General features: G+C 47.0%; 1 pseudogene; it reads left to right on the forward strand.

Moving 5' to 3' along the window:
• Positions 1-943: 943 nt before the first annotated feature.
• LOC125518650 lies at positions 944-12793 on the forward strand (annotated as a pseudogene).
• The last annotated feature ends 296 nt before the right edge of the window (positions 12794-13089 follow it).

The raw sequence follows: 13089 nt of genomic DNA on the forward strand, positions 1-13089 counted from the left end.
GCCACGAGCACCATCTGAGGCGGAGTCCGCGGCGCCTCCACAGATGCGGTGGAGACACCATATCCAGTGGAGACAGCGGTGTAAATCTTCTCCCACTCTGCTCCTTCCTCTGGTTACCGGCCAGCTCCACCTCCCCTCTGCTTCGTGTGGATCTGCTCATGTGCAGCAGTAAACTTTATTTAGGTAGAACTATTCTTCTAGGCCTTTTTTTGTTACTTACAAATTAACTTTTTGAGCCAATGCTTACAACATGAAGTATTACCTAGAGTTCCTTAATCAATCTGCTTGTCCATCGTTTCATTTTGTTCAATTACTATTAGCAAGGACGCATTGTGAAACCGTTAGCTTATGAATGTGTGCTCTTCCTGCAATAATAACATTTGCAATGTAAGGGTCGAGGCACACCCATGCATCAGGATGATGTGCACCACATGGGAAGTAATACTAATATGGCCTAAGTGGATAATGAAATATCCAAAGATACACTTGACTGGATCAATTTTTTTCTCTGGAATTGTTCCTCATGATGCGCAGATGTAGATGCTATATTTTTAAATTTCAAATCACCTATGCATGTCGATGTGATTCTTATCCTTTTCATTAGACAGTGTGTTTCCATCAACCCATCCATGCACCGAAACATTTTTTTTTACTCTGTTCAGGTTGCAATTACGAACTAGTAGCATATGTATGCACTGAACTACTTGCATAAGACAGTGAAATACTTCTTACTCGCGTGAGTGGAATTTTGGAATAGAGAAAGAACATACAACAGAGATCACATAATTAAATGATAACATAAACCGAGATCACGTAAAACAAGTTTGATAGGTCCATTGCATCGCACGGGCATTTTTGCTATATGTACTAACAGGTTCTATTTATTTCCTTTGATCGGTCAACACTCCTATGTCCTATGTAGGTAAGAAGGAAAGAAAACCTAATGGTACGACCGACAAAACAGGCAACGACGAGCTTCATCGCCGCGTATGCATCGTAGTACCTGGCCATCACCGGCTGGGGCATCGAGGACTTAACGCTGGTGATGAAGGCGTGGGTGTTGGTAGAGCTCCAATAAGATGCCCTTCGTCCTTCCCGCCGTCTTCACCATCGGTCCCCGGGTGACCACCCTGGAACTCGGCGACGCTACCATGGCGACACGGTCCGGGTTGGTTCGGTCCCTCATCGAGCCACCATTTGGACCGGCCAACCACCACCGGCGTCAATGTGCTGGGGCAGCGGCGAGGTGGGCTGCGTGTGCGGGTGCTGTGGCGAGGTGGTGGACATGCGTGAGCGCCAGCGATGAGGTCGGTAATGTGCCGCGGCAAGTGCGCGGCTGTTAGCCATGAACCTTCTGTAGTAGTTTTTTTCATGAGCCCATGTTTTTTTGTGTTCGGGCCTTGTCATAATTAGTGGATTAACCATGAAAAAAGACATGACGTTCAGTTTGTTGTCAAATGGTGCCGTGATTTTCGAATCAAGCCATGTTTCTCATGTACTTCCTATTTCCTGTTCGACTGAATAGAAGTGCAGAAAGTGAACACACCAACACGACTGAAAGCAGTCATATTCAGTTATAGAGGTATACATTTATACAAGATATACACAGGCAGGTGCGGGCAGTAACCCAACTAACTCCTGAGTTGACCTTGCTAATCCTTTACTCGTGATAAAGACGCAGACGATAAGGAAATGTTGTTACAGAGAGAGCAATGGGAGAGAGAGAATCACGTGGTGGCAGGTGGACCTGAACATATGCTTCAACAAAGAAAACAACAGCGTAGGATCATGGTGCGTGATTATAGGCGGAGGTTATTAAATCTCATGCGGAAATCACGGCTGCGCGATTCTCGCACGATCCAAAGTTCACACCCAATCGACTGTTTTCCCCAGTTGATGGCCTGCATGTGTGTTGTGCTAAAATGGTCACTGCCATGGCAGTGAAACCCGCAGCTAGAACGCTGCCAGCGCCAAGTTGAGAACTCAAGATCATCAGTGGTGCATGCACGACAGCAGCAGCAAGAGGCTATGGTGCACGGGGAGGAGAGAAAAGAAGGAGAGGGGAAGCTTGGGGACATGGTAGTTTACCCGGGGGCTACCGGTTGGCATGCTGAGAACGAATGGCGGCGGCACTGACATTTTTTCTTGGGACAATTCCATTTCTGCCCCTAACTGGAACCCACTACTCAAATTTGCCCCTAATTTCAATGTGTGCTCAAATTTGTCCCTCTGCCGTTAGTTGCCCTTATAGAAATGCCCTTCTGTGCCGTTACCGTCTGGTCAAACAGCTTTGACCATCTCGAAAAAATAGCAAAAAAGTCAAAAAAATCTGAAATTTTGTGGGATTGAAGGTACTCAGGTTCGCAAGGTGCATGCAAATTTTCATGTTGTTTGGACATTCTAGGAGCTCATGGCGAAGGAAAAACAGTAAATATGTACGCGTGCGAACCGTAAATTCAAAAAAATAGCAAAAAAATCAAAAAAAAAGAATTCTTTTGGCATCCAAGATGCTTAGGTGTGGAAGGTGTGTGAAATTTTTTGTTGTGTTTGGACATTGTAGGAGCTCGTGGAGAAAAAAACAAAATTTGTCTCAGAAAAAACTTGTAAAAAATACACTATTTTGGTTTTTTGGCGAGAGCTCCTCGCATGTCATTTGATAACAAAATTTTGCACACGCCTTGTGCCCCCGAGCATCTTGGATGCCAAAAAATTTCATATGTTTTTGAATTTTCTTGCTATTTTTTTGAATTTACTATTCAAAGATGTACAGATTTATTGTTTTCCTTTGCCACGAGCTCCTGGTATGTCTAAATAGCACGAAAATTTGCACGCACCTTGCACACATGAGTAGCTTCAATCCCACAAAATTTCAGATTTTTTTGATTTTTTACTATTTTTTCGAGATGGTCAAAGTGTTGGGGAACGTAGCAGAATTTTAAAATTTTCTACGCATCACCAATATCAATCTATGGAGTCATCTAGCAACGAGGGAGAGAGGAGTGCATCTACATACCCTTGTAGATCGCGCGCGGAAGCGTTCAAGAGAACGGGGTTGATGGAGTCGTACTCGTCGTGATCCAAATCACCGACGACCAAGTGCCGAACGGACAGCACCTCCGCGTTCAATACATGTACGGTTGGGAAGACGCCTCCTCCTTCTTGATCCAGCAAGGGGGAAAGAGAGGTTGATGAAGATCCAGCAGCACGACGGCGTGGTGGTGGATGCAGCAGGATCCCGGCAGGGCTTCGCCAAGCGCAAGCGGGGAGGAGAGGTGTTACGGAGGGAGAGGGAGGCGCCAAGAGCCAGGGGTGCGGCTGTCCTCCCTCCCCCCTCTTTATATAGGGGCCTTGGGGGGCGCCGGCCCTAGGAGATGGATCTCCAAGGGGGACGGCGGCCAAGGGGTGGCTTCCCCCCCAAGCCAAGTGGGGGGCGCCCCCACCCCTAGGGTTTCCCAACCCTAGGCGCATGGGAGGCCCAAGGGGGGGCGCACCAGCCCACTAGGGGCTGGTTCCCCTCCCAATTCAGCCCATGGGGCCCTCCGGGATAGGTGTCCCCACCCGGTGGACCCCCGGGACCCTTCCGGTGGTCCCGGTACAATACCGGCAACCCCCGAAACCTTCTCGATGGCCGAAACTGGACTTCCTATATATAAATCTTTACCTCCGTACCATTATGGAACTCCTCGTGACGTCCAGGATCTCATCCGGGACTCCTAACAACTTTCGGGTTACTGCATACTAATATCTCTACAACCCTAGCGTCACCGAACCTTAAGTGTGTAGACCCTATGGGTTCGGGAGACATGCAGTCATGACCGAGACGCCTCTCCGGTTAATAACCAACTGCAGGATCTGGATACCCATGTTGGCTCCCACATGCTCCATGATGATCTCATCGGATGAACCACGATGTCGAGGATTCAATCAATCCGTATACAATTCCCTTTGTCAATCGATACGTTACTTGCCCGAGACTCGATCGTCGGTATCCCAATACCTCGTTCAATCTCGTTACTGGCAAGTCACTTTACTCGTACCGTAATGCATGATCCCGTGATCAACCACTTGGTCACATTGAGCTCATTATGATGATGCATTACCGAGTGGGCCCAGAGATACCTCTCCGTCATACGGAGTGACAAATCCCAGTCTCGATTCGTGCCAACCCAACAGACACTTTCGGAGATACCTGTAGTGTACCTTTATAGTCACCCAGTTACGTTGTGATGTTTGGCACACCCAAGGCACTCCTACGGTATCCGGGAGTTACACAATCTCATGGTCTAAGGAAATGATACTTGACATTCGGAAAAGCTACAACAAACGAACTACACGATCTTTGAGCTATGCTTAGGATTGGGTCTTGTCCATCACATAATTCTCCTAATGATGTGATCCCGTTATCAATGACATCCAATGTCCATAGTCAGGAAACCATGACTATCTTTTGATCAACGAGCTAGTCAACTAGAGGCTCACTAGGGACGTGTTGTGGTCTATGTATTCACACATGTATTACGATTTCCGGATAACATAATTATAGCATGAATAATAGACAATTATCATGAACAAAGAAATATAATAATAACCATTTAATTATTGCCTCTAGGGCATATTTCCAACAGTCTCCCACTTGCACTAGAGTCAATAGTCTAGTTACATTGTGATGAATCGAACACCCATGCAGTTCTGGTGTTGATCATGTTTTGCTCTAGGGAGAGGTTTAGTCAACGGATCTGCCACATTCAGGTCCGTATGTACTTTACAAATCTCTATGTCTCCATTTTGAACACTTTCACGAATGGAGTTGAAGCGACGCTTGATATGCCTAGTCTTCCTGTGAAACCTGGGCTCCTTGGCAAGGGCAATAGCTCAAGTGTTTTCACAGAAGAGAGTCATCGGGCCCGACGCATTGGGTATGACTCCTAGGTCGGTAATGAACTCCTTAACCCAGACTGCTTCTTGTGCTACCTCCGAGGCTGCCATGTACTCTGCTTCACATGTAGATCCCGCCACAACGCTTTGCTTGCAACTGCACCAGCTTACTGCCCCACCATTCAAATTATACACGTATCCGGTTTGTGACTTAGAGTCATCCAGATCTGTGTCGAAGCTAGCATTACGTAACCCTTTACGACGATCTCTTCGTCACCTCCATAAACGAGAAACATATCCTTAGTCCTTTTCAGGTACTTCAGGATATTCTTGACCGCTGTCCAGTGTTCCATGCCGTGATTACTTTGGTACCTTCCTACCAAACTTACGGCAAGGTTTACATCAGGTCTGGTACACAGCATAGCATACATGATAGACCCTATGGCCGAGGCATAGGGGACGACACTCATCTTTTCTCTATCTTCTGCCGTGGTAGGGCATTGAGCCGTGCTCAATCTCGTACCTTGCAATACAGGCAAGAACCCCTTCTTTGACTGATCCATTTTGAACTTCTTCAATATCTTGTCAAGGTACGTACTCTGTGAAAGACCAATGAGGCGTCTCGATCTATCTCTATAGATCTTGATGCCTAATATATAAGCAGCTTCTCCAAGATCCTTCATTGAAAAACACTTGTTCAAGTAGGCCTTTATGCTTTCCAAGAATTCTATATCATTTCCCATCAACAGTATGTCATCCACATACAATATGAGAAATGCTACAGAGCTCCCACTCACTTTCTTGTAAATGCAGGCTTCTCCATAAGTCTGCGTAAACCCAAACGCTTTGATCATCTCATCAAAACGAATGTTCCAACCCCGAGATGCTTGCACCAGCCCATAAATCGAGCGTTGGAGCTTGCACACCTTGTCAGCATTCTTAGGATCGACAAAACCTTCTGGCTGCATCATATACAATTCTTCCTTAAGGAAACCATTAAGGAATGCCGTTTTGACGTCCATTTGCCATATCTCATAATCATAGAATGCGGCAATTGCTAACATGATTCGGACGGACTTCAGCTTCGCTACGGGTGAGAAAGTCTCATTGTAGTCAACCCCTTGAACTTGCCGATAACCCTTAGCGACAAGCCGAGCTTTATAGATGGTTACGTTACCATCCGCGTCTGTCTTCTTCTTAAAGATCCATTTATTTTCTATGGCTCGCTGATCATCGGGCAAGTCAGTCAAAGTCCATACTTTGTTTTCATACATGGATCCTATCTCGGATTTTATGGCTTCCAGCCATTTTTCGGAATCCGGGCCCGCCATCGCTTCTTCATAGTTCGAAGGTTCACCGTTGTCTAACAACAGGATTTCCAAGACAGGGTTGCCGTACCACTCTGGTGCGGAACGTGTCCTTGTGGACCTACGAAGTTCAGTAGCAACTTGATCTGAAGTTTCATGATCATCATCATCAACTTCCTCTCTAGTTGGTGCAGGCACCTCAGGAACATTTTCTTGAGCTGCGCCACTAACCGGTTCAAGAGGTAATACTTCATCAAGTTCTACTTTCCTCCCACTTATTTCTTTCGAGAGAAACTCTTTCTCTAGAAAGGACCCATTCTTGGCAACAGAGATCTTGCCTTCGGATCTGAGGTAGAAGGTATACCCAATAGTTTCTTTAGGGTATCCTATGAAGACGCATTTTTCCGATTTGGGTTCGAGCTTTTCAGGTTGAAGTTTCTTGACATAAGCATCGCATCCCCAAACTTTTAGAAACGATAGCTTAGGTTTCTTCCCAAACCATAATTCATACGGTGTCGTCTCAACGGATTTCGACGGCGCCCTATTTAAAGTGAATGCGGCAGTCTCTAAAGCATAGCCCCAAAATGACAGCGGTAAATCGGTAAGAGACATAATAGATCGCACCATATCCAATAGAGTGCGATTACGACGTTCGGACACACCATTACGCTGAGGTGTTCCAGGCGGCGTGAGTTGTGAAACTATTCCACATTTTCTTAAGTGTGTGCCAAATTCGTGACTCAGGTATTCTCCCCCACGATCTGATCGCAAGAACTTGATTTTCCTGTCACGTTGATTCTCAACGTCACTCTGAAATTCCTTGAACTTTTCAAAGGTCTCAGACTTGTGTTTCATTAAGTAGACATACTCATATCTACTCAAGTCGTCAGTGAGGGTGAGAACATAACGATAGCCACCGCGAGCCTCAACACTCATTGGACCGCACACATCAGTATGTATGATTTCCAATAAGTTGGTTGCTCGCTCCATTGTTCCTGAGAACGGAGTCTTGGTCATTTTACCCATGAGGCATGGTTCACACGTGTCAAATGATTCGTAATCAAGAGACTCTAAAAGTCCATCTGCATGGAGCTTCTTCATGCGTTTGACACCTATGTGACCAAGGCGGCAGTGCCACAAATATGTGGGACTATCATTATCAACGTTACATCTTTTGGTACTCACACTATGAATATGTGTAGCATTACGCTCGAGATTCATTAAGAATAAACCATTCACCATAGGAGCATGACCATAAAACATATCTCTCATATAAATAGAACAACCATTATTCTCAGATTTAAATGAGTAGCCATCTCGAATTAAACGAGATCCCGATACAATGTTCATGCTCAAAGCTGGCACTAAATAACAATTATTAAGGTTTAAAACTAATCCCGAAGGTAAATATAGAGGTTGCGTGCCGACGGCGATCACATTGACCTTGGAACCATTCCCGACGCGCATCGTCACCTCGTCCTTTGCCAGTCTCCGCTTATTCCGCAGCCCCTGCTTTGAGTTACAAATGTGAGCAACTGCACCGGTATCAAATACCCAGGAGCTACTACGGGTACTAGTAAGGTACACATCAATTACATGTATATCATATATACCTTTTGTTTTGCCGGCTTTCTTGTCCGCTAAGTATTTGGGGCAGTTCCGCTTCCAGTGACCACTTCCCTTGCAATAAAAACACTCAGTCTCGGGCTTGGGTCCATTCTTTGGCTTCTTCCCGGCAGCTTGCTTGCCGGGCGCGGCAACTCCCTTGCCGTCCTTCTTGAAGTTCTTCTTACCCTTGCCTTTCTTGAACTTAGTGGTTTTATTCACCATCAACACTTGATGTTCCTTTTTGATTTCCACCTCTGCTAATTTCAGCATTGAATATACCTCAGGAATGGTCTTTTCCATCCCCTGCATATTGAAGTTCATCACAAAGCTCTTGTAGCTCGGTGGAAGCGACTGAAGGATTCTGTCAATGACCGCGTCATCCGGGAGATTAACTCCCAGCTGAGTCAAGCGGTTATGCAACCCAGACATTTTGAGTATGTGCTCACTGACAGAACTATTTTCCTCCATCTTACAGCTGAAGAACTTGTCGGAGACTCCATATCTCTCGACCCGGACATGAGCTTGGAAAACCATTTTCAGCTCTTCGAACATCTCATATGCTCCGTGTCTCTCAAAACGCTTTTGGAGCCCCGGTTCTAAGCTGTAAAGCATGCCGCACTGAACGAGGGAGTAATCATCAGCATGTGACTGCCAAGCGTTCATAACGTCTTGGTTCTCTGGGACAGGTGCGTTACCTAGCGGTGCTTCTAGGACATAATCTTTCTTGGCAGCTATGAGGATGATCCTCAGGTTCCGGACCCAGTCTGTATAGTTGCTGCCATCATCTTTCAGCTTGGTTTTCTCTAGGAACGTGTTGAAGTTGAGGAAAACGTGGGCCATTTGATCTACAAGACATATTGTAAATATTTTAGACTAAGTTCATGATAATTAAGTTCATCTAATCAAATTATTCAATGAACTCCCACTCAGATAGACATCCCTCCAGTCATCTAAGTGTAACATGATCCGAGTTAACTAGGCCGTGTACGATCATCACGTGAGACGGACTAGTCAACATCGGTGAACATCTTCATGTTTGATCGTATCTTCTATACGACTCATGCTCGACCTTTCGGTCTTCTGTGTTCCGAAGCCATGTATGTACATGCTAGGCTCGTCAAGTCAACCTAAGTGTATTGCGTGTGTAAATCTGGCTTACACCCGTTGTATTCGAAGTTAGAATCTATCACACCCGATCATCACGTGGTGCTTCGAAACAACGATCCTTCGCAACGGTGCACAGTTAGGGGGAACACTTTCTTGAAATTATTACGAGGGATCATCTTATTTAAGATATCGTCGTTCTAAGCAAATAAGATGTGAAACATGATAAACATCACATGCAATCAAATAGTGACATGATATGGCCAATATCATTTGCTCCTTTTGATCTCCATCTTCGGGGCTCCATGATCATCATTGTCACCGACATGACACCATGATCTCCATCATCGTGTCTTCTTGAAGTTGTCCCGTCATCTATTACTTCTACTACTATGGCTAACGCTTTAGCAATAAAGTAAAGTAATTACATGACGTTTATGTTGACACGCAGGTCATAAATAAATAAAGACAACTCCTATGGCTCCTGCCGGTTGTCATACTCATCGACATGCAAGTCGTGATTCCTATTACAAGAACATGATCATCTCATACATCACATATATCATTCATCACATTCTTTGGCCATATCACATCACAAAACACTTGCTGCAAAAACAAGTTAGACGTCCTCTAATTGTTGTTGCAAGTTTTTACGTGGCTGCTATAGGTTTCTAGCAAGAACGTTTCTTACCTACGCCAAAACCACAACATGATATGCCAATTTCTATTTACCCTTCATAAGGACCCTTTTCATCGAATCCGATCCGACTAAAGTGGGAGAGACAGACACCCGCCAGCCACCTTATGCAACTAGTGCATGTCAATCGGTGGAACCAGTCTCACGTAAGCGTACGTGTAAGGTCGGTCCGGGCCGCTTCATCCCACGATGCCGCTGAATCAAGATAAGACTAGTAACAACAAGCAAATTGACAATATCCACGCCCACAACTGCTTTTTGTTCTACTCGTGCATAGAAACTACGCATAGACCTAGATCATGATGCCACTGTTGGGGAACGTAGCAGAATTTTAAAATTTTCTACGCATCACCAAGATCAATCTATGGAGTCATCTAGCAACGAGGGAGAGAGGAGTGCATCTACATACCCTTGTAGATCGCGCGCGGAAGCATTCAAGAGAACGGGGTTGATGGAGTCGTACTCGTCGTGATCCAAATCACCGATGACCAAGTGCCGAACGGACAGCACCTCCGCGTTCAACACATGTACGGTTGGGAAGACGTCTCCTCCTTCTTGATCCAGCAAGGGGGAAAGAGAGGTTGATGAAGATCCAGCAGCACGACGGCGTGGTGGTGGATGCAGCAGGATCCCGGCAGGGCTTCGCCAAGCGCAAGCGGGGAGGAGAGGTGTTACGGAGGGAGAGGGAGGCGCCAAGAGCAAGGGGTGCGGCTGCCCTCCCTCCCCCTCTTTATATAGGGGCCTTGGGGGCGCCGGCCCTAGGAGATGGATCTCCAAGGGGGGTGGCGGCCAAGGGGTGGCTTCCCCCCCCCCCCCAACCCAAGGGGGGGGCCCCCCCCCCCCTAGGGTTTCCCAACCCTAGGCGCATGGGAGGCCCAAGGGGGGGCGCACCAGCCCACTAGGGACTGGTTCCCCTCCCAATTCAGCCCATGGGGCCCTCCGGGATAGGTGGCCCCACCCGGTGGACCCCCGGGACCCTTCCGGTGGTCCCGGTACAATACCAGCAACCCCCGAAACCTTCCCGATGGCCGAAACTGGACTTCCTATATATAAATCTTTACCTCCGTACCATTCCGGAACTCCTCGTGATGTCTGGGATCTCATCCGGGACTCCGAACAACTTTTGGGTTACTGCATACTAATATCTCTACAACCCTAGTGTCACTAAACCTTAAATGTGTAGACCCTACGGGTTCGGGAGACATGCAGACATGACCGAGACGCCTCTCCGGTCAATAACCAACAGCGGGATCTGGATACCCATGTTGGCTCCCACATGCTCCACGATGATCTCATCGGATGAACCACGATGTCGAGGATTCAATCAATCCGTATACAATTCCCTTTGTCAATCGGTACGTTACTTGCCCGAGACTCGATCGTCGGTATCCCAATACCTCGTTCAATCTCGTTACCGGCAAGTCACTTTACTCGTACCGTAATGCATGATCCCGTGATCAACCACTTGGTCACATTGAGCTCATTATGATGATGCATTACCGAGTGGGCCTAGAGATACCTCTCCGTCATACGGAGTGACAAATCCTAGTCTCGATTCGTGCCAACCCAACAGACACTTTCGGAGATACCTGTAGTGTACCTTTATAGTCACCCAGTTACGTTGTGACGTTTGGCACACCCAAGGCACTCCTACGGTATCCGGGAGTTACACAATCTCATGGTCTAAGGAAATGATACTTGACATTCGGAAAAGCTACAGCAAATGAACTACATGATCTTTGAGCTATGCTTAGGATTGGGTCTTGTCCATCACATCATTCTCCTAATGATGTGATCCCGTTATCAATGACATCCAATGTCCATAGTCAGGAAACCATGACTATCTTTTGATCAACGAGCTAGTCAACTAGAGGCTCACTAGGGACGTGTTGTGGTCTATGTATTCACACATGTATTACGATTTCCGGATAACACAATTATAGCATGAATAATAGACAATTATCATGAACAAAGAAATATAATAATAACCATTTTATTATTGCCTCTAGGGCATATTTCCAACACAAAGTTGTTTGACCGGACGGTAACGACACAGAAGGGCATTTCTATAAGGGCAACTAACGGCAGAGGGGAAAATTTGAGCACACATTGAAATTAGGGGCAAATTTGAGTAGTGGGTTCCAGTTAGGGGCAGAAATGGAATTGTCCCTTTTTTCTTAGTCCTCTTGGTCGGACCAGTTGAAGACCAGACCGGATCGGACTGACAATTTTCCAGGCCAATTTTAGCAGACCAGATCGTCCATTTTCTCTAACAAACCAGGACCGAGCGTGTCAAACACCGATTGAACCACGAGTGGTACGTCCAGCCCTGCCCACCGTCAAAGCGAAGCTCCTACTCCACATGAAGTTGATCGCGCTGTTGCACTCGTACGGTAGGAGCCATGGGCACGACATGGTGAAGGGCTAAAGAGCTGATCGAGGGTAAGACCCGGATGCTAGTGGCGCAGCTGACCATGGACGAGATCTTCACCTGCACCAAAAAGTTCAAGTAGGAGGTGTTCAGTAGTGTGCAGAAGGAGCTGGACCAATTCGGCCTCTTCATCTACAATGTCACCGTGAAGCAGCCGGTGGACATGCCGGGGCATGAGTACTTCTCCTACCTCAGCGAGAAGACACAACAAGAGGCAGCGAGTAGAGCCAAGGTGGATGTTTGTGGAGCGGGATGGCCTCACGTGCCAGAACGCTGCCAAGGTGGACGCCGAGAACAAGGTTCTCTCTATGCGGCAGCAGGGCGAGGCGCTCAAGGATAAGTCCAACAGCAAGGTGGAGGTGCGGGTGTTTGAGAACACTAGGAAGGCTGACAACACCGCCTCAATGACCGACCTCGCCATGAAGTGGAAGGCTGGGACTGGCAGGCCAAGGTCGCCGAGGTTGAGGCCGCCAAGGCTGTCGCCATCCGCGATGCCGAGCTGCAGATGGAGGTTAAGACGAAGAACGTTCTCTGCCAAACTGACAAGCTCAAGGTCGAGCAGCTCAGCAAGTCCACAGTACACTACGACACACAGGTTGGTTATGCAATAAGCATGTATAAAAATATAGTACTAGGGACAAGAGAAAATCATACTTATTGACCTCAGCATTTTATATTTTGTAGGTTCAAGAATCGAACATGCTCTTCTACAGCTGGCAGAAGGCGGCGGATACGACATTGTATAAGGAGATGAGGGCGGCCGTGAGGTGAAGCGGCCGAGCAGAACCACATGCATGTCTCAATATGGGAGGAAAGGGAGGGAGATAAGGTGAGGGTTAGCGGTGCAACATGCCACACGAGGAAAGGGGTGAAGAGATGACCTTGAGGAGGGAAGTGAGCTCGGTCCATGGCATGGGTCAGAGTAGAGGAAGGTTGATCCATGGTTTGGACAAAGGGGTGATGAGCGAGGGAGAAGTAGAAGGCCCCCTCTCATATCTTGGTGCGCGAGCAAGTCTATCAAGGTGGAAGAAGCCTGTCATTTCATGACGGCGTTGGTGACCTTGGCG

This window comes from Triticum urartu, chromosome 7 (assembly GCF_003073215.2).
Source record: "Triticum urartu cultivar G1812 chromosome 7, Tu2.1, whole genome shotgun sequence".
Taxonomy (NCBI): domain Eukaryota; kingdom Viridiplantae; phylum Streptophyta; class Magnoliopsida; order Poales; family Poaceae; genus Triticum; species Triticum urartu.